This window comes from Taudactylus pleione, unplaced genomic scaffold, assembly GCF_031769625.1.
Source record: "Taudactylus pleione unplaced genomic scaffold, aTauple2 ptg000593l, whole genome shotgun sequence".
NCBI lineage: Eukaryota > Metazoa > Chordata > Amphibia > Anura > Myobatrachidae > Taudactylus > Taudactylus pleione.
Window position 1 is genome coordinate 145,321 of NW_028284995.1, and position 25,098 is coordinate 170,418.

The 25,098-nt window shown below is 31.7% G+C and overlaps 4 non-coding genes across 4 annotated transcripts; all 4 read left to right on the plus strand.

Annotated features, from left to right (window-relative positions):
- The first annotated feature begins 5,029 nt into the window (after window positions 1-5,029).
- Window positions 5,030-5,102, plus strand: TRNAF-GAA (transfer RNA phenylalanine (anticodon GAA)). Its single transcript has one exon. It is a non-coding gene; the product is annotated as a tRNA-Phe (tRNA).
- Window positions 5,103-19,632: 14,530 nt separating this feature from the next.
- On the plus strand, window positions 19,633-19,705 carry TRNAF-GAA (transfer RNA phenylalanine (anticodon GAA)). Its single transcript has one exon. It is a non-coding gene; the product is annotated as a tRNA-Phe (tRNA).
- Window positions 19,706-22,063: 2,358 nt separating this feature from the next.
- TRNAF-GAA (transfer RNA phenylalanine (anticodon GAA)) lies at window positions 22,064-22,136 on the plus strand. Its single transcript has one exon. It is a non-coding gene; the product is annotated as a tRNA-Phe (tRNA).
- Window positions 22,137-24,008: 1,872 nt separating this feature from the next.
- On the plus strand, window positions 24,009-24,081 carry TRNAF-GAA (transfer RNA phenylalanine (anticodon GAA)). The gene has a single exon. It is a non-coding gene; the product is annotated as a tRNA-Phe (tRNA).
- Window positions 24,082-25,098: the final 1,017 nt, after the last annotated feature.

Consider the following 25,098-nt stretch of genomic DNA (forward strand, 5'->3'; position numbering starts at 1 on the left):
GGTTTGTAATGGATATATTTACAGTATAAAACACATATTTTCTTTTCATTTCATGCAATCATGATGACAGAAAAATATTGATACTAAACCTTGTGTAACCATGCAAACATAGCTCAGTTGAGGTCTTAGTGACTTTTGCCATACACAGACTTTGCCCAAATAGCTCAGTTGGGAGAGCATTAGACTGAAGATCTAAAGGTCCCGGGTTTCAGCATGTTTGAGTACCTTTTTTCTTCTTTCCTTGAGCAGTTATCAGTTTTTAAGTATTTCAAATGTAAACAACATCATTTCTTAACATAGTTGAGTATTCAGTGGTAACTTCTAAATGATGAGAATGTTTATTTAACAACACGGTGCATAAATACAGCTTAAATATTGTTTTCATGATGTCCATCATGCTACTCTATTATGAAAATTTGAAATAAACTAACTGCTTTCTGACCACAATTTGTTAAAACTTTTACTTAAATGTATGATTAAGGGTTTGTAATGGATATATTTACAGTATAAAACACATCTTTTCTCTTCATTTCATGCAATCATGATGACAGAAAAATATTGATACTAAACCTTGTCTAACCATGCAAACATAGCTCAGTTGAGGTCTTAGTGACTTTTGCCATACACATACCTTGCCGAAATAGCTCAGTTGGGAGAGCGTTAGACTGAACATCTAAAGGTCTCTGGTTCGATCCCGGGTTTCGGCATGTTTGAGTGCATTTTTCTTTTTTCCTTGAGTAGTGATCTGATTTTAATTATTTCAAATTTAAACAACATCATTTCTTAACATAGTTGAGTATTCAGTAGTAACTTCTAAATGATGAGAATGTTTATTTAACAACACGGTGCATAAATACAGCTTAAATATTGTTTTCATGTTGTAAGTTACGCTACACTAACTATTATGAAAATTTGAAGTAATCTAACAATGCTTCCTGACCACAATTTGTTAAAACTTTTACTTAAATGTATGATTAAGGGTTTGTAATGGATATATTTACAATATAAAACACATATATTCTTTTCATTTCATGCAATCATGATGACAGAAAAATATTGATACTAAACCTTGTGTAACCATGCAAACATAGCTCAGTTGAGGTCTTAGTGACTTTTGCCATACACAGACTTTGCCAAAATAGCTCAGTTGGGAGAGCGTTTCACTGAAGATCTAAAGGTCCCGGGTTTCAGCATGTTTGAGTACCTTTTTTCTTCTTTCCTTGAGCAGTTATCAGTTTTTAAGTATTTCAAATGTAAACAACATCATTTCTTAACATAGTTGAGTATTCAGTGGTAACTTCTAAATGATGAGAATGTTTATTTAACAACACAGTGCATAAATACAGCTTAAATATTGTTTTCAGGATGTCCATCATGCTACTCTATTATGAAAATTTGAAATAAACTAACTGCTTTCTGACCACAATTTGTTAAAACTTTTACTTAAATGTATGATTAAGGGTTTGTAATGGATATATTTACAGTATAAAACACATATTTTCTCTTCATTTCATGCAATCATGATGACAGAAAAATATTGATACTTAACCTTGTGTAACCATGCAAACATAGCTCAGTTGATGTCTTAGTGACTTTTGCCATACACAGACCTTGCCGAAATAGCTCAGTTGGGAGAGCGTTAGACTGAAGATCTAAAGGTCCCTGGTTTCGGCATGTTTGAGTGCATATTTCTTTTTTCCATGAGTAGTGATCAGAATTTAATTATTTCAAATTTAAACAACATCATTTCTTAACATAGTTGAGTATTCAGTAGTAACTTCTAAATGATGAGAATGTTTATTTAACAACACGGTGCATAAATACAGCTTAAATATTGTTTTCATGTTTTAAGTCACGCTACTCTAACTATTATGAAAATTTGAAGTAATCTAACAATGCTTCCTGACCACAATTTGTTAAAACTTTTACTTAAATGTATGATTAAGGGTTTGTAATGGATATATTTACAGTAAATAACACATATTTTCTTTTCATTTCATGCAATCATGCTGACTGAAAAATATTGATACTTAACCTTGTGTAACCATGCAAACATAGCTCAGTTGATGTCTTAGTGACTTTTGCCATACACAGACCTTGCCGAAATAGCTCAGTTGGGAGAGCGTTAGACTGAAGATCTAAAGGTCCCTGGTTTCGGCATGTTTGAGTGTATTTTTCTTTTTTCCTTGAGTAGTGATCAGAATTTAATTAGTTCAAATTTAAACAACATCATTTCTTAACATAGTTGAGTATTCAGTAGTAACTTCTAAATGATGAGAATGTTTATTTAACAACACGGTGCATAAATACAGCTTAAATATTGTTTTCATGTTTTAAGTCACGCTACTCTAACTATTATGAAAATTTGAAGTAATCTAACAATGCTTCCTGACCACAATTTGTTAAAACTTTTACTTAAATGTATGATTAAGGGTTTGTAATGGATATATTTACAGTATAAAACACATATTTTCTTTTCATTTCATGCAATCATGATGACAGAAAAATATTGATACTAAACCTTGTGTAACCATGCAAACATAGCTCAGTTGAGGTCTTAGTGACTTTTGCCATACACAGACTTTGCCAAAATAGCTCAGTTGGGAGAGCGTTAGACTGAAGATCTAAAGTTCGCTGGTTCGATCCCGGGTTTCAGCATGTTTGAGTGCATTTTTCTTTTTTCCTTGAGTAGTGATCTGAATTTAATTATTTCAAATTTAAACAACATCATTTCTTAACATAGTTGAGTATTCAGTAGTAACTTCTAAATGATGAGAATGTTTATTTAACAACACGGTACATAAATACAGCTTAAATATTGTTTTCATGTTGTAAGTCACGCTACTCTAACTATTATGAAAATTTGAAGTAATCTAACAATGCTTCCTGACCACAATTTGTTAAAACTTTTACTTAAATGTATGATTAAGGGTTTGTAATGGATATATTTACAGTATAAAACACATATTTTCTTTTCATTTCATGCAATCATGATGACAGAAAAATATTGATACTAAACCTTGTGTAACCATGCAAACATAGCTCAGTTGAGGTCTTAGTGACTTTTGCCATACACAGACTTTGCCAAAATAGCTCAGTTGGGAGAGCGTTAGACTGAAGATCTAAAGGTCCCGGGTTTCGGCATGTTTGAGTACCTTTTTTCTTCTTTCCTTGAGCAGTTATCAGTTTTTAAGTATTTCAAATGTAAACAACATCATTTCTTAACATAGTTGAGTATTCAGTGGGAACTTCTAAATGATGAGAATGTTTATTTAACAACACGGTGCATAAATACAGCTTAAATATTGTTTTCATGATGTCCATCATGCTACTCTATTATGAAAATTTGAAATAAACTAACTGCTTTCTGACCACAATTTGTTAAAACTTTTACTTAAATGTATGATTAAGGGTTTGTAATGGATATATTTACAGTATAAAACACATCTTTTCTCTTCATTTCATGCAATCATGATGACAGAAAAATATTGATACTTAACCTTGTGTAACCATGCAAACATAGCTCAGTTGATGTCTTAGTGACTTTTGCCATACACAGACCTTGCCGAAATAGCACAGTTGGGAGAGCGTTAGACTGAAGATCTTAGGGTCCCTTGTTCAATCCCGGGGTTCGGCATGTTTGCGTGCATTTTTCTTTTTTCCTTGAGTAGTGATCAGAATTTAATTATTTCAAATTTAAACAACATCATTTCTTAACATAGTTGAGTATTCAGTAGTAAGTTCTAAATGATGAGAATGTTTATTTAACAACACGGTGCATAAATACAGCTTAAATATTGTTTTCATGTTTTAAGTCACGCTACTCTAACTATTATGAAAATTTGAAGTAATCTAACAATGCTTCCTGACCACAATTTGTTAAAACTTTTACTTAAATGTAAGATTAAGGGTTTGTAATGGATATATTTACAGTATAAAACACATATTTTCTTTTCATTTCATGCAATCATGCTGACTGAAAAATATTGATACTTAACCTTGTGTAACCATGCAAACATAGCTCAGTTGATGTCTTAGTGACTTTTGCCATACACAGACCTTGCCGAAATAGCTCAGTTGGGAGAGCGTTAGACTGAAGATCTAAAGGTCCCTGGTTTCGGCATGTTTGAGTGCATTTTTCTTTTTTCCTTGAGTAGTGATCAGAATTTAATTATTTCAAATTTAAACAACATAATTTCTTAACATAGTTGAGTATTCAGTAGTAACTTCTAAATGATGAGAATGTTTATTTAACAACACGGTGCATAAATACAGCTTAAATATTGTTTTCATGTTGTAAGTTACGCTACACTAACTATTATGAAAATTTGAAGTAATCTAACAATGCTTCCTGACCACAATTTGTTAAAACTTTTACTTAAATGTATGATTAAGGGTTTGTAATGGATATATTTACAGTATAAAACACATATATTCTTTTCATTTCATGCAATCATGATGACAGAAAAATATTGATACTAAACCTTGTGTAACCATGCAAACATAGCTCAGTTGAGGTCTTAGTGACTTTTGCCATACACAGACTTTGCCAAAATAGCTCAGTTGGGAGAGTGTTTCACTGAAGATCTAAAGGTCCCGGGTTTCAGCATGTTTGAGTACCTTTTTTCTTCTTTCCTTGAGCAGTTATCAGTTTTTAAGTATTTCAAATGTAAACAACATCATTTCTTAACATAGTTGAGTATTCAGTGGTAACTTCTAAATGATGAGAATGTTTATTTAACAACACGGTGCATAAATACAGCTTAAATATTGTTTTCATGATGTCCATCATGCTACTCTATTATGAAAATTTGAAATAAACTAACTGCTTTCTGACCACAATTTGTTAAAAATTTTACTTAAATGTATGATTAAGGGTTTGCAATGCATATATTTACAGTATAAAACACATCTTTTCTCTTCATTTCATGCAATCATGATGACAGAAAAATATTGATACTTAACCTTGTGTAACCATGCAAACATAGCTCAGTTGAGGTCTTAGTGACTTTTGCCATACACATACCTTGCCGAAATAGCTCAGTTGGGAGAGCGTTAGACTGAAGATCTAAAGGTCCCTGGTTCGATCCCGGGTTTCGGCATGTTTGAGTGCATTTTTCTTTTTTCCTTGAGTAGTGATCAGAATTTAATTATTTCAAATTTAAACAACATAATTTCTTAACATAGTTGAGTATTCAGTAGTAACTTCTAAATGATGAGAATGTTTATTTAACAACACGGTGCATAAATACAGCTTAAATATTGTTTTCATGTTGTCCGTCATGCTACTCTATTATGAAAATTTGAAGTAAACTAACTGCTTCCTGACCACAATTTGTTAAAACTTTTACTTAAATGTATGATTAAGGGCTTGTAATTTATATATTTACAGTATAAAATACATCTTTTCTCTTCATTTCATGCAATCATGATGACAGAAAAATATTGATACTTAACCTTGTGTAACCATGCAAACATAGCTCAGTTGATGTCTTAGTGACTTTTGCCATACACAGACCATGCCGAAATAGCTCAGTTGGGAGAGCGTTAGACTGAAGATCTAAAGGTCCCTGGTTTCGGCATGTTTGAGTGCATATTTCTTTTTTCCATGAGTAGTGATCAGAATTTAATTATTTTAAATTTAAACAACATCATTTCTTAACATAGTTGGGTATTCAGTAGTAACTTCTAAATGATGAGAATGTTTATTTAACAACACGGTGCATAAATACAGCTTAAATATTGTTTTCATGTTTTAAGTCACGCTACTCTAACTATTATGAAACTTTGAAGTAATCTAACAATGCTTCCTGACCACAATTTGTTAAAACTTTTACTTAAATGTATGATTAAGGGTTTGTAATGGATATATTTACAGTATAAAACACATATTTTCTTTTCATTTCATGCAATCATGCTGACTGAAAAATATTGATACTTAACCTTGTGTAACCATGCAAACATAGCTCAGTTGATGTCTTAGTGACTTTTGCCATACACAGACCTTGCCGAAATAGCTCAGTTGGGAGAGCGTTAGACTGAAGATCTAAAGGTCCCTGGTTTCGGCATGTTTGAGTGTATTTTTCTTTTTTCCTTGAGTAGTGATCAGAATTTAATTAGTTCAAATTTAAACAACATCATTTCTTAACATAGTTGAGTATTCAGTAGTAACTTCTAAATGATGAGAATGTTTATTTAACAACACGGTGCATAAATACAGCTTAAATATTGTTTTCATGTTTTAAGTCACGCTACTCTAACTATTATGAAAATTTGAAGTAATCTAACAATGCTTCCTGACCACAATTTGTTAAAACTTTTACTTAAATGTATGATTAAGGGTTTGTAATGGATATATTTACAGTATAAAACACATATTTTCTTTTCATTTCATGCAATCATGATGACAGAAAAATATTGATACTAAACCTTGTGTAACCATGCAAACATAGCTCAGTTGAGGTCTTAGTGACTTTTGCCATACACAGACTTTGCCAAAATAGCTCAGTTGGGAGAGCGTTAGACTGAAGATCTAAAGGTCCCGGGTTTCAGCATGTTTGAGTACCTTTTTTCTTCTTTCCTTGAGCAGTTATCAGTTTTTAAGTATTTCAAATGTAAACACCATCATTTCTTAACATAGTTGAGTATTCAGTGGTAACTTCTAAATGATGAGAATGTTTATTTAACAACACGGTGCATAAATACAGCTTAAATATTGTTTTCATGATGTCCATCATGCTACTCTATTATGAAAATTTGAAATAAACTAACTGCTTTCTGACCACAATTTGTTAAAACTTTTACTTAAATGTATGATTAAGGGTTTGTAATGGATATATTTACAGTATAAAACACATCTTTTCTCTTAATTTCATGCAATCATGATGACAGAAAAATAATGATACTAAACCTTGTGTAACCATGCAAACATAGCTCAGTTGAGGTCTTAGTGACTTTTGCCATACACATACCTTGCCGAAATAGCTCAGTTGGGAGAGCGTTAGACTGAAGATCTAAAGGTCGCTGGTTCGATCCCGGGTTTCAGCATGTTTGAGTGCATTTTTCTTTTTTCCTTGAGTAGTGATCTGAATTTAATTATTTCAAATTTAAACAACATCATTTCTTAACATAGTTGAGTATTCAGTAGTAACTTCTAAATGATGAGAATGTTTATTTAACAACACGGTGCATAAATACAGCTTAAATATTGTTTTCATGTTGTAAGTCACGCTACTCTAACTATTATGAAAATTTGAAGTAATCTAACAATGCTTCCTGACCACAATTTGTTAAAACTTTTACTTAAATGTATGATTAAGGGTTTGTAATGGATATATTTACAGTATAAAACACATATTTTCTTTTCATTTCATGCAATCATGATGACAGAAAAATATTGATACTAAACCTTGTGTAACCATGCAAACATAGCTCAGTTGAGGTCTTAGTGACTTTTGCCATACACAGACTTTGCCAAAATAGCTCAGTTGTGAGAGCGTTAGACTGAAGATCTAAAGGTCCCGGGTTTCGGCATGTTTGAGTACCTTTTTTCTTCTTTCCTTGAGCAGTTATCAGTTTTTAAGTATTTCAAATGTAAACAACATCATTTCTTAACATAGTTGAGTATTCAGTGGGAACTTCTAAATGATGAGAATGTTTATTTAACAACACGGTGCATAAATACAGCTTAAATATTGTTTTCATGATGTCCATCATGCTACTCTATTATGAAAATTTGAAATAAACTAACTGCTTTCTGACCACGGTTTGTTAAAACTTTTACTTAAATGTATGATTAAGGGTTTGTAATGGATATATTTACAGTATAAAACACATCTTTTCTCTTCATTTCATGCAATCATGATGACAGAAAAATATTGATACTTAACCTTGTGTAACCATGCAAACATAGCTCAGTTGATGTCTTAGTGACTTTTGCCATACACAGACCTTGCCGAAATAGCTCAGTTGGGAGAGCGTTAGACTGAAGATCTAAAGGTCCATGGTTTCGGCATGTTTGAGTGCATTTTTCTTTTTTCCTTGAGTAGTGATCAGAATTTAATTAGTTCAAATTTAAACAACATCATTTCTTAACATAGTTGAGTATTCAGTAGTAACTTCTAAATGATGAGAATGTTTATTTAACAACACGGTGCATAAATACAGCTTAAATATTGTTTTCATGTTTTAAGTCACGCTACTCTAACTATTATGAAACTTTGAAGTAATCTAACAATGCTTCCTGACAACAATTTGTTAAAACTTTTACTTAAATGTATGATTAAGGGTTTGTAATGGATATATTTACAGTATAAAACACATATTTTCTTTTCATTTCATGCAATCATGATGACAGAAAAATATTGATACTAAACCTTGTGTAACCATGCAAACATAGCTCAGTTGAGGTCTTAGTGACTTTTGCCATACACAGACTTTGCCAAAATAGCTCAGTTGGGAGAGCGTTAGACTGAAGATCTAAAGGTCCCGGGTTTCAGCATGTTTGAGTACCTTTTTTCTTCTTTCCTTGAGCAGTTATCAGTTTTTAAGTATTTCAAATGTAAACAACATCATTTCTTAACATAGTTGAGTATTCAGTGGTAACTTCTAAATGATGAGAATGTTTATTTAACAACACGGTGCATAAATACAGCTTAAATATTGTTTTCATGATGTCCATCATGCTACTCTATTATGAAAATTTGAAATAAACTAACTGCTTTCTGACCACAATTTGTTAAAACTTTTACTTAAATGTATGATTAAGGGTTTGTAATGGATATATTTACAGTATAAAACACATCTTTTCTCTTAATTTCATGCAATCATGATGACAGAAAAATAATGATACTAAACCTTGTGTAACCATGCAAACATAGCTCAGTTGAGGTCTTAGTGACTTTTGCCATACACATACTTTGCCGAAATAGCTCAGTTGGGAGAGCGTTAGACTGAAGATCTAAAGGTCGCTGGTTCGATCCCGGGTTTCAGCATGTTTGAGTGCATTTTTCTTTTTTCCTTGAGTAGTGATCTGAATTTAATTATTTAAAATTTAAACAACATCATTTCTTAACATAGTTGAGTATTCAGTAGTAACTTCTAAATGATGAGAATGTTTATTTAACAACACGGTGCATAAATACAGCTTAAATATTGTTTTCATGTTGTAAGTCACGCTACTCTAACTATTATGAAAATTTGAAGTAATCTAACAATGCTTCCTGACCACAATTTGTTAAAACTTTTACTTAAATGTATGATTAAGGGTTTGTAATGGATATATTTACAGTATAAAACACATATTTTCTTTTCATTTCATGCAATCATGATGACAGAAAAATATTGATACTAAACCTTGTGTAACCATGCAAACATAGCTCAGTTGAGGTCTTAGTGACTTTTGCCATACACAGACTTTGCCAAAATAGCTCAGTTGTGAGAGCGTTAGACTGAAGATCTAAAGGTCCCGGGTTTCGGCATGTTTGAGTACCTTTTTTCTTCTTTCCTTGAGCAGTTATCAGTTTTTAAGTATTTCAAATGTAAACAACATCATTTCTTAACATAGTTGAGTATTCAGTGGGAACTTCTAAATGATGAGAATGTTTATTTAACAACACGGTGCATAAATACAGCTTAAATATTGTTTTCATGATGTCCATCATGCTACTCTATTATGAAAATTTGAAATAAACTAACTGCTTTCTGACCACGGTTTGTTAAAACTTTTACTTAAATGTATGATTAAGGGTTTGTAATGGATATATTTACAGTATAAAACACATCTTTTCTCTTCATTTCATGCAATCATGATGACAGAAAAATATTGATACTTAACCTTGTGTAACCATGCAAACATAGCTCAGTTGATGTCTTAGTGACTTTTGCCATACACAGACCTTGCCGAAATAGCTCAGTTGGGAGAGCGTTAGACTGAAGATCTATAGGTCCATGGTTTCGGCATGTTTGAGTGCATTTTTCTTTTTTCCTTGAGTAGTGATCAGAATTTAATTATTTCAAATTTAAACAACATCATTTCTTAACATAGTTGAGTATTCAGTAGTAACTTCTAAATGATGAGAATGTTTATTTAACAACACGGTGCATAAATACAGCTTAAATATTGTTTTCATGTTGTAAGTCACGCTACTCTAACTATTATGAAAATTTGAAGTAATCTAACAATGCTTCCTGACCACAATTTGTTAAAACTTTTACTTAAATGTATGATTAAGGGTTTGTAATGGATATATTTACAGTATAAAACACATATTTTCTTTTCATTTCATGCAATCATGATGACAGAAAAATATTGATACTAAACCTTGTGTAACCATGCAAACATAGCTCAGTTGATGTCTTAGTGACTTTTGCCATACACAGACTTTGCCAAAATAGCTCAGTTGGGAGAGCGTTAGACTGAAGATCTAAAGGTCCCGGGTTTCAGCATGTTTGAGTACCTTTTTTCTTCTTTCCTTGAGCAGTTATCAGTTTTTAAGTATTTCAAATGTAAACAACATCATTTCTTAACATAGTTGAGTATTCAGTGGTAACTTCTAAATGATGAGAATGTTTATTTAACAACACAGTGCATAAATACAGCTTAAATATTGTTTTCATGATGTCCATCATGCTACTCTATTATGAAAATTTGAAGTAAACTAACTGCTTTCTGACCACAATTTGTTAAAACTTTTACTTAAATGTATGATTAAGGGTTTGTAATGGATATATTTACAATATAAAACACATCTTTTCTCTTCATTTCATGCAATCATGATGACAGAAAAATATTGATACTTAACCTTGTGTAACCATGCAAACATAGCTCAGTTGAGGTCTTAGTGACTTGTGCCATACACATACCTTGCTGAAATAGCACAGTTGGGAGAGCGTCAGACTGAAGATCTAAAGGTCCCTTGCTCAATCCCGGGTTTCGGCATGTTTGCATGCATTTTTCTTTTTTCCTTGAGTAGTGATCAGAATTTAATTATTTCAAATTTAAACAACATCATTTCTTAACATAGTTGAGTATTCAGTAGTAACTTCTAAATGATGAGAATGTTTATTTAACAACACGGTGCATAAATACAGCTTATATATTGTTTTCATGTTTTAAGTCACGCTACTCTAACTATTATGAAAATTTGAAGAAATCTAACAATGCTTCCTGACCACAATTTGTTAAAACTTTTACTTAAATGTATGATTAAGGGTTTGTAATGGATATATTTACAGTATAAAACACATATTTTCTTTTCATTTCATGCAATCATGCTGACTGAAAAATATTGATACTTAACCTTGTGTAACCATGCAAACATAGCTCAGTTGATGTCTTAGTGACTTTTGCCATACACAGACCTTGCCGAAATAGCTCAGTTGGGAGAGCGTTAGTCTGAAGATCTAAAGGTCCCTGGTTTCGGCATGTTTGAGTGCATTTTTCTTTTTTCCTTGAGTAGTGATCAGAATTTAATTATTTCAAATTTAAACAACATCATTTCTTAACATAGTTGAGTATTCAGTAGTAACTTCTAAATGATGAGAATGTTTATTTAACAACACGGTGCATAAATACAGCTTAAATATTGTTTTCATGTTGTAAGTCACGCTACTCTAACTATTATGAAAATTTGAAGTAATCTAACAATGCTTCCTGACCACAATTTGTTAAAACTTTTACTTAAATGTATGATTAAGGGTTTGTAATGGATATATTTACAGTATAAAACACATATTTTCTTTTCATTTCATGCAATCATGATGACAGAAAAATATTGATACTAAACCTTGTGTAACCATGCAAACATAGCTCAGTTGATGTCTTAGTGACTTTTGCCATACACAGACTTTGCCAAAATAGCTCAGTTGGGAGAGCGTTAGACTGAAGATCTAAAGGTCCCGGGTTTCAGCATGTTTGAGTACCTTTTTTCTTCTTTCCTTGAGCAGTTATCAGTTTTTAAGTATTTCAAATGTAAACAACATCATTTCTTAACATAGTTGAGTATTCAGTGGTAACTTCTAAATGATGAGAATGTTTAGTTAACAACACAGTGCATAAATACAGCTTAAATATTGTTTTCATGATGTCCATCATGCTACTCTATTATGAAAATTTGAAGTAAACTAACTGCTTTCTGACCACAATTTGTTAAAACTTTTACTTAAATGTATGATTAAGGGTTTGTAATGGATATATTTACAATATAAAACACATCTTTTCTCTTCATTTCATGCAATCATGATGACAGAAAAATATTGATACTTAACCTTGTGTAACCATGCAAACATAGCTCAGTTGAGGTCTTAGTGACTTGTGCCATACACATACCTTGCTGAAATAGCACAGTTGGGAGAGCGTCAGACTGAAGATCTAAAGGTCCCTTGCTCAATCCCGGGTTTCGGCATGTTTGCATGCATTTTTCTTTTTTCCTTGAGTAGTGATCAGAATTTAATTATTTCAAATTTAAACAACATCATTTCTTAACATAGTTGAGTATTCAGTAGTAACTTCTAAATGATGAGAATGTTTATTTAACAACACGGTGCATAAATACAGCTTATATATTGTTTTCATGTTTTAAGTCACGCTACTCTAACTATTATGAAAATTTGAAGAAATCTAACAATGCTTCCTGACCACAATTTGTTAAAACTTTTACTTAAATGTATGATTAAGGGTTTGTAATGGATATATTTACAGTATAAAACACATATTTTCTTTTCATTTCATGCAATCATGCTGACTGAAAAATATTGATACTTAACCTTGTGTAACCATGCAAACATAGCTCAGTTGATGTCTTAGTGACTTTTGCCATACACAGACCTTGCCGAAATAGCTCAGTTGGGAGAGCGTTAGTCTGAAGATCTAAAGGTCCCTGGTTTCGGCATGTTTGAGTGCATTTTTCTTTTTTCCTTGAGTAGTGATCAGAATTTAATTATTTCAAATTTAAACAACATCATTTCTTAACATAGTTGAGTATTCAGTAGTAACTTCTAAATGATGAGAATGTTTATTTAACAACACGGTGCATAAATACAGCTTAAAAATTGTTTTCATGTTGTCCGTCATGCTACTCTATTATGAATATTTGAAGTAAACTAACTGTTTCCTGACCACAATTTGTTAAAACTTGTACTTAAATGTATGATTAAGGGCTTGTAATTTATATATTTACAGTATAAAATACATCTTTTCTCTTCATTTCATGCAATCATGATGACAGAAAAATATTGATACTTAACCTTGTGTAACCATGCAAACATAGCTCAGTTGATGTCTTAGTGACTTTTGCCATACACAGACCATGCCGAAATAGCTCAGTTGGGAGAGCGTTAGACTGAAGATCTAAAGGTCCCTGGTTTCGGCATGTTTGAGTGCATATTTCTTTTTTCCATGAGTAGTGATCAGAATTTAATTATTTTAAATTTAAACAACATCATTTCTTAACATAGTTGGGTATTCAGTAGTAACTTCTAAATGATGAGAATGTTTATTTAACAACACGGTGCATAAATACAGCTTAAATATTGTTTTCATGTTTTAAGTCACGCTACTCTAACTATTATGAAAATTTGAAGTAATCTAACAATGCTTCCTGACCACAATTTGTTAAAACTTTTACTTAAATGTATGATTAAGGGTTTGTAATGGATATATTTACAGTATAAAACACATATTTTCTTTTCATTTCATGCAATCATGCTGACTGAAAAATATTGATACTTAACCTTGTGTAACCATGCAAACATAGCTCAGTTGATGTCTTAGTGACTTTTGCCATACACAGACCTTGCCGAAATAGCTCAGTTGGGAGAGCGTTAGACTGAAGATCTAAAGGTCCCTGGTTTCGGCATGTTTGAGTGTATTTTTCTTTTTTCCTTGAGTAGTGATCAGAATTTAATTAGTTCAAATTTAAACAACATCATTTCTTAACATAGTTGAGTATTCAGTAGTAACTTCTAAATGATGAGAATGTTTATTTAACAACACGGTGCATAAATACAGCTTAAATATTGTTTTCATGTTTTAAGTCACGCTACTCTAACTATTATGAAAATTTGAAGTAATCTAACAATGCTTCCTGACCACAATTTGTTAAAACTTTTACTTAAATGTATGATTAAGGGTTTGTAATGGATATATTTACAGTATAAAACACATATTTTCTTTTCATTTCATGCAATCATGATGACAGAAAAATATTGATACTAAACCTTGTGTAACCATGCAAACATAGCTCAGTTGAGGTCTTAGTGACTTTTGCCATACACAGACTTTGCCAAAATAGCTCAGTTGGGAGAGCGTTAGACTGAAGATCTAAAGGTCCCGGGTTTCAGCATGTTTGAGTACCTTTTTTCTTTTTTCCTTGAGCAGTTATCAGTTTTTAAGTATTTCAAATGTAAACAACATAATTTCTTAACATAGTTGAGTATTCAGTGGTAACTTCTAAATGATGAGAATGTTTATTTAACAACACGGTGCATAAATACAGCTTAAATATTGTTTTCATGATGTCCATCATGCTACTCTATTATGAAAATTTGAAATAAACTAACTGCTTTCTGACTACAATTTGTTAAAACTTTTACTTAAATGTATGATTAAGGGTTTGTAATGGACATATTTACAGTATAAAACACATCTTTTCTCTTCATTTCATGCAATCATGATGACAGAAAAATAATGATACTAAACCTTGTGTAACCATGCAAACATAGCTCAGTTGAGGTCTTAGTGACTTTTGCCATACACATACCTTGCCGAAATAGCTCAGTTGGGAGAGCGTTAGACTGAAGATCTAAAGGTCGCTGGTTCGATCCCGGGTTTCAGCATGTTTGAGTGCATTTATCTTTTTTCCTTGAGTAGTGATCTGAATTTAATTATTTCAAATTTAAACAACATCATTTCTTAACATAGTTGAGTATTCAGTAGTAACTTCTAAATGATGAGAATGTTTATTTAACAACACGGTGCATAAATACAGCTTAAATATTGTTTTCATGTTGTAAGTCACGCTACTCTAACTATTATGAAAATTTGAAGTAATCTAACAATACTTCCTGACCACAATTTGTTAAAACTTTTACTTAAATGTATGATTAAGGGTTTGTAATGGATATATTTACAGTATAAAACACATATTTTCTTTTCATTTCATGCAATCATGATGACAGAAAAATATTGATACTAAACCTTGTGTAACCATGCAAACATAGCTCAGTTGAGGTCTTAGTGACTTTTGCCATACACAGACTTTGCCAAAATAGCTCAGTTGGGAGAGCGTTAGACTCAAGATCTAAAGGTCCCGGGTTTCGGCATGTTTGAGTACCTTTTTTCTTCTTTCCTTGAGCAGTTATCAGTTTTTAAGTATTTCAAATGTAAACAACATCATTTCTTAACATAGTTGAGTATTCAGTGGGAACTTCTAAATGATGAGAATGTTTATTTCACAACACGGTGCATAAATACAGATTAAATATTGTTTTCATGATGTCCATCATGCTACTCTATTATGAAAATTTGAAATAAACTAACTGCTTTCTGACCACAATTTGTTAAAACTTTTACTTAAATGTATGATTAAGGGTTTGTAATGGATATATTTACAGTATAAAACACATCTTTTCTCTTCATTTCATGCAATCATGATGACAGAAAAATATTGATACTTAACCTTGTGTAACCATGCAAACATAGCTCAGTTGAGGTCTTAGTGACTTTTGCCATACACAGACCTTGCCGAAATAGCACAGTTGGGAGAGCGTTAGACTGAAGATCTAAGGGTCCCTTGTTCAATCCCGGGGTTCGGCATGTTTGCATGCATTTTTCTTTTTTCCTTGAGTAGTGATCAGAATTTAATTATTTCAAATTTAAACAACATCATTTCTTAACATAGTTGAGTATTCAGTAGTAAGTTCTAAATGATGAGAATGTTTATTTAACAACACGGTGCATAAATACAGCTTAAATATTGTTTTCATGTTTTAAGTCACGCTACTCTAACTATTATGAAAATTTGAAGTAATCTAACAATGCTTCCTGACCACAATTTGTTAAAACTTTTACTTAAATGTATGATTAAGGGTTTGTAATGGATATATTTACAGTATAAAACACATATTTTCTTTTCATTTCATGCAATCATGATGACAGAAAAATATTGATACTAAACCTTGTGTAACCATGCAAACATAGCTCAGTTGAGGTCTTAGTGACTTTTGCCATACACAGACTTTGCCAAAATAGCTCAGTTGGGAGAGCGTTAGACTGAAGATCTAAAGGTCCCGGGTTTCAGCATGTTTGAGTACCTTTTTTCTTCTTTCCTTGAGCAGTTATCAGTTTTTAAGTATTTCAAATGTAAACAACATCATTTCTTAACATAGTTGAGTATTCAGTGGTAACTTCTAAATGATGAGAATGTTTATTTAACAACACGGTGCATAAATACAGCTTAAATATTGTTTTCATGATGTCCATCATGCTACTCTATTATGAAAATTTGAAATAAACTAACTGCTTTCTGACCACAATTTGTTAAAACTTTTACTTAAATGTATGATTAAGGGTTTGTAATGGATATATTTACAGTATAAAACACATCTTTTCTCTTCATTTCATGCAATCATGATGACAGAAAAATAATGATACTAAACCTTGTGTAACCATGCAAACATAGCTCAGTTGAGGTCTTAGTGACTTTTGCCATACACATACCTTGCCGAAATAGCTCAGTTGGGAGAGCGTTAGACTGAAAATCTAAAGGTCGCTGGTTCGATCCCGGGTTTCAGCATGTTTGAGTGCATTTATCTTTTTTCCTTGAGTAGTGATCTGAATTTAATTATTTCAAATTTAAACAACATCATTTCTTAACATAGTTGAGTATTCAGTAGTAACTTCTAAATGATGAGAATGTTTATTTAACAACACGGTGCATAAATACAGCTTAAATATTGTTTTCATGTTGTAAGTCACGCTACTCTAACTATTATGAAAATTTGAAGTAATCTAACAATGCTTCCTGACCACAATTTGTTAAAACTTTTACTTAAATGTATGATTAAGGGTTTGTAATGGATATATTTACAGTATAAAACACATATTTTCTTTTCATTTCATGCAATCATGATGACAGAAAAATATTGATACTAAACCTTGTGTAACCATGCAAACATAGCTCAGTTGAGGTCTTAGTGACTTTTGCCATACACAGACTTTGCCAAAATAGCTCAGTTGGGAGAGCGTTAGACTCAAGATCTAAAGGTCCCGGGTTTCGGCATGTTTGAGTACCTTTTTTCTTCTTTCCTTGAGCAGTTATCAGTTTTTAAGTATTTCAAATGTAAACAACATCATTTCTTAACATAGTTGAGTATTCAGTGGGAACTTCTAAATGATGAGAATGTTTATTTAACAACACGGTGCATAAATACAGCTTAAATATTGTTTTCATGATGTCCATCATGCTACTCTATTATGAAAATTTGAAATAAACTAACTGCTTTCTGACCACAATTTGTTAAAACTTTTACTTAAATGTATGATTAAGGGTTTGTAATGGATATATTTACAGTATAAAACACATCTTTTCTCTTCATTTCATGCAATCATGATGACAGAAAAATATTGATACTTAACCTTGTGTAACCATGCAAACATAGCTCAGTTGAGGTCTTAGTGACTTTTGCCATACACAGACCTTGCCGAAATAGCTCAGTTGGGAGAGCGTTAGACTGAAGATCTAAAGGTCCCTGGTTTCGGCATGTTTGAGTGCATTTTTCTTTTTTCCTTGAGTAGTGATCAGAATTTAATTATTTCAAATTTAAACAACATCATTTCTTAACATAGTTGAGTATTCAGTAGTAACTTCTAAATGATGAGAATGTTTATTTAACAACACGGTGCATAAATACAGCTTATATATTGTTTTCATGTTTTAAGTCACGCTACTCTAACTATTATGAAAATTTGAAGTAATCTAACAATGCTTCCTGACCACAATTTGTTAAAACTTTTACTTAAATGTATTATTAAGGGTTTGTAATGGATATATTTACAGTATAAAACACATATTTTCTTTTCATTTCATGCAATCATGATGACAGAAAAATATTGATACTAAACCTTGTGTAGCCATGCAAACATAGCTCAGTTGAGGTCTTAGTGACTTTTGCCATACACAGACTTTGCCAAAATAGCTCAGTTGGGAGAGCGTTAGACTGAAGATCTAAAGGTCCCGGGTTTCAGCATGTTTGAGTACCTTTTTTCTTCTTTCCTTGAGCAGTTATCAGTTTTTAAGTATTTCAAATGTAAACAACATCATTTCTTAACATAGTTGAGTATTCAGTGGTAACTTCTAAATGATGAGAATGCTTATTTAACAACACGGTGCATAAATACAGCTTAAATATTGTTTTCATGATGTCCATCATGCTACTCTATTATGAAAATTTGAAATAAACTAACTGCTTTCTGACCACAATTTGTTAAAACTTTTACTTAAATGTATGATTAAGGGTTTGTAATGGATATATTTACAGTATAAAACACATCTTTTCTCTTCATTTCATGCAATCATGATGACAGAAAAATATTGATACTTAACCTTGTGTAACCATGCAAACATAGCTCAATTGATGTCTTAGTGACTTTTGCCATACACAGACCATGCTGAAATAGCTCAGTTGGGAGAGCGTTAGACTGAAGATCTAAAGGTCCCTGGTTTCAGCATGTTTGAGTGCATATTTCTTTTTTCTATGAGTAGTGATCAGAATTTAATTATTTCAAATTTAAACAACATCATTTCTTAACATAGTTGAGTATTCAGTAGTAACTTCTAAATGATGAGAATGTTTATTTAACAACACGGTGCATGAATACAGCTTAAATATTGTTTTCATGTTTTAAGTCAAGCTACTCTAACTATTATGAAAATTTGAAGTAATCTAACAATGCTTCCTGACCACAATTTGTTAAAACTTTTACTTAAATGTATGATTAAGGGTTTGTAATGGATATATTTACAGTATAAAACACATATTTTCTTTTCATTTCATGCAATCATGCTGACTGAAAAATATTGATACTTAACCTTGTGTAACCATGCAAACATAGCTCAGTTGATGTCTTAGTGACTTTTGCCATACACAGACCTTGCCGAAATAGCTCAGTTGGGAGAGCGTTAGACTGAAGATCTAAAGGTCCCTGGTTTCGGCATGTTTGAGTGCATTTTTCTTTTTTCCTTGAGTAGTGATCAGAATTTAATTATTTCAAATTTAAACAACATCATTTCTTAACATAGTTGAGTATTCAGTGGTAACTTCTAAATGATGAGAATGTTTATTTAACAACACGGTGCATAAATACAGCTTAAATATTGTTTTCATGATGTCCATCATGCTACTCTATTATGAAAATTTGAAATAAACTAACTGCTTTCTGACCACAATTTGTTAAAACTTTTACTTAAATGTATGATTAAGCATTTGTAATGGATATATTTACAGTATAAAACACATCTTTTCTCTTCATTTCATGCAATCATGATGACAGAAAAATATTGATACTTAACCCTGTGTAACCATGCAAACATAGCTCAGTTGAGGTCTTAGTGACTTTTGCCATACACATACCTTGCCGAAATAGCTCAGTTGGGAGAGCGTTAGACTGAAGATCTAAAGGTCCCTGGTTTGATCCCGGGTTTCGGCAGGTTTGAGTGCATTTTTCTTTTTTGCTTGAGTAGTGATCAGAATTTAATTATTTCAAATTTAAACAACATCATTTCTTAATATAGCTGAGTATTCAGTAGTAACTTCTAAATGATGAGAATGTTTATTTAACAACACGGTGCATAAATACAGCTTAAATATTGTTTTAATGTTGTCCATCATGCTACTCTATTATGAAAATTTGAAGTAAACTAACTGCTTCCTGACCACAATTTGTTAAAACTTTTACTTAAATGTATGATTAAGGGCTTGTAATTTATATATTTACAGTATAAAATACATCTTTTCTCTTCATTTCATGCAATCATGATGACAGAAAAATATTGATACTTAACCTTGTGTAACCATGCAAACATAGCTCAGTTGATGTCTTAGTGACTTTTGCCATACACAGACCATGCCAAAATAGCTCAGTTGGGAGAGCGTTAGACTGAAGATCTAAAGGTCCCTGGTTTCGGCATGTTTGAGTGCATATTTCTTTTTTCCATGAGTAGTGATCAGAATTTAATTATTTCAAATTTAATCAACATCATTTCTTAACATAGTTGAGTATTCAGTAGTAACTTCTAAATGATGAGAATGTTTATTTAACAACACGGTGCATAAATACAGCTTAAATATTGTTTTCATGTTTTAAGTCACGCTACTCTAACTATTATGAAAATTTGAAGTAATCTAACAATGCTTCCTGACCACAATTTGTTAAAACTTTTACTTAAATGTATGATTAAGGGTTTGTAATGGATATATTTACAGTATAAAACACATATTTTCTTTTCATTTCATGCAATCATGCTGACAGAAAAATATTGATACTTAACCTTGTGAAACCATGCAAACATAGCTCAGTTGATGTCTTAGTGACTTTTGCCATACACAGACCTTGCCGAAATAGCTCAGTTGGGAGAGCGTTAGACTGAAGATCTAAAGGTCCCTGGTTTCGGCATGTTTGAGTGCATTTTTCTTTTTTCCTTGAGTAGTGCTCAGAATTTAATTATTTCAAATTTAAACAACATCATTTCTTAACATAGTTAAGTATTCAGTAGTAACTTCTAAATGATGAGAATGTTTATTTAACAACACGGTGCATAAATACAGCTTAAATATTGTTTTCATGTTTTAAGTCACGCTACTCTAACTATTATGAAAATTTGAAGTAATCTAACAATGCTTCCTGACCACAATTTGTTAAAACTTTTACTTAAATGTATGATTAAGGGTTTGTAATGGATATATTTACAGTATAAAACACATATTTTCTTTTCATTTCATGCAATCATGCTGACAGAAAAATATTGATACTTAACCTTGTGAAACCATGCAAACATAGCTCAGTTGATGTCTTAGTGACTTTTGCCATACACAGACCTTGCCGAAATAGCTCAGTTGGGAGAGCGTTAGACTGAAGATCTAAAGGTCCCTGGTTTCGGCATGTTTGAGTGCATTTTTCTTTTTTCCTTGAGTAGTGCTCAGAATTTAATTATTTCAAATTTAAACAACATCATTTCTTAACATAGTTGAGTATTCAGTAGTAACTTCTAAATGATGAGAATGTTTATTTAACACCACGGTGCATAAATACAGCTTAAATATTGTTTTCATGTTGTAAGTCACGCTACTCTAACTATTATGAAAATTTGAAGCAATCTAACAATGCTTCCTGACCACAATTTGTTAAAACTTTTACTTAAATGTATGATTAAGGGTTTGTAATGGATATATTTACAGTATAAAACACATATTTTCTTTTCATTTCATGCAATCATGATGACAGAAAAATATTGATACTAAACCTTGTGTAACCATGCAAACATAGCTCAGTTGAGGTCTTAGTGACTTTTGCCATACACAGACTTTGCCAAAATAGCTCCGTTGGGAGAGCGTTAGACTGAAGATCTAAAGGTCCCGGGTTTCAGCATGTTTGAGTACCTTTTTTCTTCTTTCCTTGAGCAGTTATCAGTTTTTAAGTATTTCAAATGAAAACAACATCATTTCTTAACATAGTTGAGTATTCAGTGGTAACTTCTAAATTATGAGAATGTTTATTTAACAACATGGTGCATAAATACAGCTTAAATATTGTTTTCATGATGTTCATCATGCTACTCTATTGTGAAAATTTGAAATAAACTAACTGCTTTCTGACCACAATTTGTTAAAACTTTTACTTAAATGTATGATTAAGGGTTTGTAATGGATATATTTACAGTATAAAACACATCTTTTCTCTTCATTTCATGCAATCATGATGACAGAAAAATATTGATACTTAACCTTGTGTAACCATGCAAACATAGCTCAGTTGAGGTCTTAGTGACTTTTGCCATACACATACCTTGCCGAAATAGCTCAGTTGGGAGAGTGTTAGACTGAAGATCTAAAGGTCCCTGGTTTGATCCCGGGTTTCGGCATGTTTGAGTGCATTTTTCTTTTTTGCTTGAGTAGTGATCAGAATTTAATTATTTCAAATTTAAACAACATCATTTCTTAATATAGCTGAGTATTCAGTAGTAACTTCTAAATGATGAGAATGTTTATTTAACAACACGGTGCATAAATACAGCTTAAATATTGTTTTAATGTTGTCCATCATGCTACTCTATTATGAAAATTTGAAGTAAACTAACTGCTTCCTGACCACAATTTGTTAAAACTTTTACTTAAATGTATGATTAAGGGCTTGTAATTTATATATTTACAGTATAAAATACATCTTTTCTCTTCATTTCATGCAATCATGATGACAGAAAAATATTGATACTTAACCTTGTGTAACCATGCAAACATAGCTCAGTTGATGTCTTAGTGACTTTTGCCATACACAGACCATGCCAAAATAGCTCAGTTGGGAGAGCGTTAGACTGAAGATCTAAAGGTCCCTGGTTTCGGCATGTTTGAGTGCATATTTCTTTTTTCCATGAGTAGTGATCAGAATTTAATTATTTCAAATTTAATCAACATCATTTCTTAACATAGTTGAGTATTCAGTAGTAACTTCTAAATGATGAGAATGTTTATTTAACAACACGGTGCATAAATACAGCTTAAATATTGTTTTCATGTTTTAAGTCACGCTACTCTAACTATTATGAAAATTTGAAGTAATCTAACAATGCTTCCTGACCACAATTTGTTAAAACTTTTACTTAAATGTATGATTAAGGGTTTGTAATGGATATATTTACAGTATAAAACACATATTTTCTTTTCATTTCATGCAATCATGCTGACAGAAAAATATTGATACTTAACCTTGTGAAACCATGCAAACATAGCTCAGTTGATGTCTTAGTGACTTTTGCCATACACAGACCTTGCCGAAATAGCTCAGTTGGGAGAGCGTTAGACTGAAGATCTAAAGGTCCCTGGTTTCGGCATGTTTGAGTGCATTTTTCTTTTTTCCTTGAGTAGTGCTCAGAATTTAATTATTTCAAATTTAAACAACATCATTTCTTAACATAGTTGAGTATTCAGTAGTAACTTCTAAATGATGAGAATGTTTATTTAACACCACGGTGCATAAATACAGCTTAAATATTGTTTTCATGTTGTAAGTCACGCTACTCTAACTATTATGAAAATTTGAAGTAATCTAACAATGCTTCCTGACCACAATTTGTTAAAACTTTTACTTAAATGTATGATTAAGGGTTTGTAATGGATATATTTACAGTATAAAACACATATTTTCTTTTCATTTCATGCAATCATGATGACAGAAAAATATTGATACTAAACCTTGTGTAACCATGCAAACATAGCTCAGTTGAGGTCTTAGTGACTTTTGCCATACACAGACTTTGCCAAAATAGCTCCGTTGGGAGAGCGTTAGACTGAAGATCTAAAGGTCCCGGGTTTCAGCATGTTTGAGTACCTTTTTTCTTCTTTCCTTGAGCAGTTATCAGTTTTTAAGTATTTCAAATGTAAACAACATCATTTCTTAACATAGTTGAGTATTCAGTGGTAACTTCTAAATGATGAGAATGTTTATTTAACAACACGGTGCATAAATACAGCTTAAATATTGTTTTCATGATGTCCATCATGCTACTCTATTATGAAAATTTGAAATAAACTAACTGCTTTCTGACCACAATTTGTTAAAACTTTTACTTAAATGTATGATTAAGGGTTTGTAATGGATATATTTACAGTATAAAACACATCTTTTCTCTTCATTTCATGCAATCATGATGACAGAAAAATATTGATACTTAACCTTGTGTAACCATGCAAACATAGCTCAGTTGAGGTCTTAGTGACTTTTGCCATACACATACCTTGCCGAAATAGCTCAGTTGGGAGAGTGTTAGACTGAAGATCTAAAGGTCCCTGGTTCGATCCCAGGTTTTGGCATGTTTGAGTGCATTTTTCTTTTTTGCTTGAGTAGTGATCAGAATTTAATTATTTCAAATTTAAACAACATTATTTCTTAATATATCTGAGTATTCAGTAGTAACTTCTAAATGATGAGAATGTTTATTTAACAACATGGTGCATAAATACAGCTTAAATATTGTTTTCATGTTGTCCATCATGCTACTCTATTATGAAAATTTGAAGTAAACTAACTGCTTCCTGACCACAATTTGTTAAAACTTTTACTTAAATGTATGATTAAGGGCTTGTAATTTATATATTTACAGTATAAAATACATCTTTTCTCTTCATTTCATGCAATCATGATGACAGAAAAATATTGATACTTAACCTTGTGTAACCATGCAAACATAGCTCAGTTGATGTCTTAGTGACTTTGGCATACACAGACCATGCCGAAATAGCTCAGTTGGGAGAGCGATAGACTGAAGATCTAAAGGTCCCTGGTTTCGGCATGTTTGAGTGCATATTTCTTTTTTCCATGAGTAGTGATCAGAATTTAATTATTTAAAATTTAATCAACATCATTTCTTAACATAGTTGAGTATTCAGTAGTAACTTCTAAATGATGAGAATGTTTATTTAACAACACGGTGCATAAATACAGCTTAAATATTGTTTTCATGTTTTAAGTCACGCTACTCTAACTATTATGAAAATTTGATGTAATCTAACAATGCTTCCTGACCACAATTTGTTAAAACTTTTACTTAAATGTATGATTAAGGGTTTGTAATGGATATATTTACAGTATAAAACACATATTTTCTTTTCATTTCATGCAATCATGCTGACAGAAAAATATTGATACTTAACCTTGTGAAACCATGCAAACATAGCTCAGTTGATGTCTTAGTGACTTTTGCCATACACAGACCTTGCCAAAATAGCTCATTTGGGAGAGCATTAGACTGAAGATCTAAAGGTCCCTGGTTTCGGCATGTTTGAGTGCATTTTTCTTTTTTCCTTGAGTAGTGATCAGAATTTAATTAT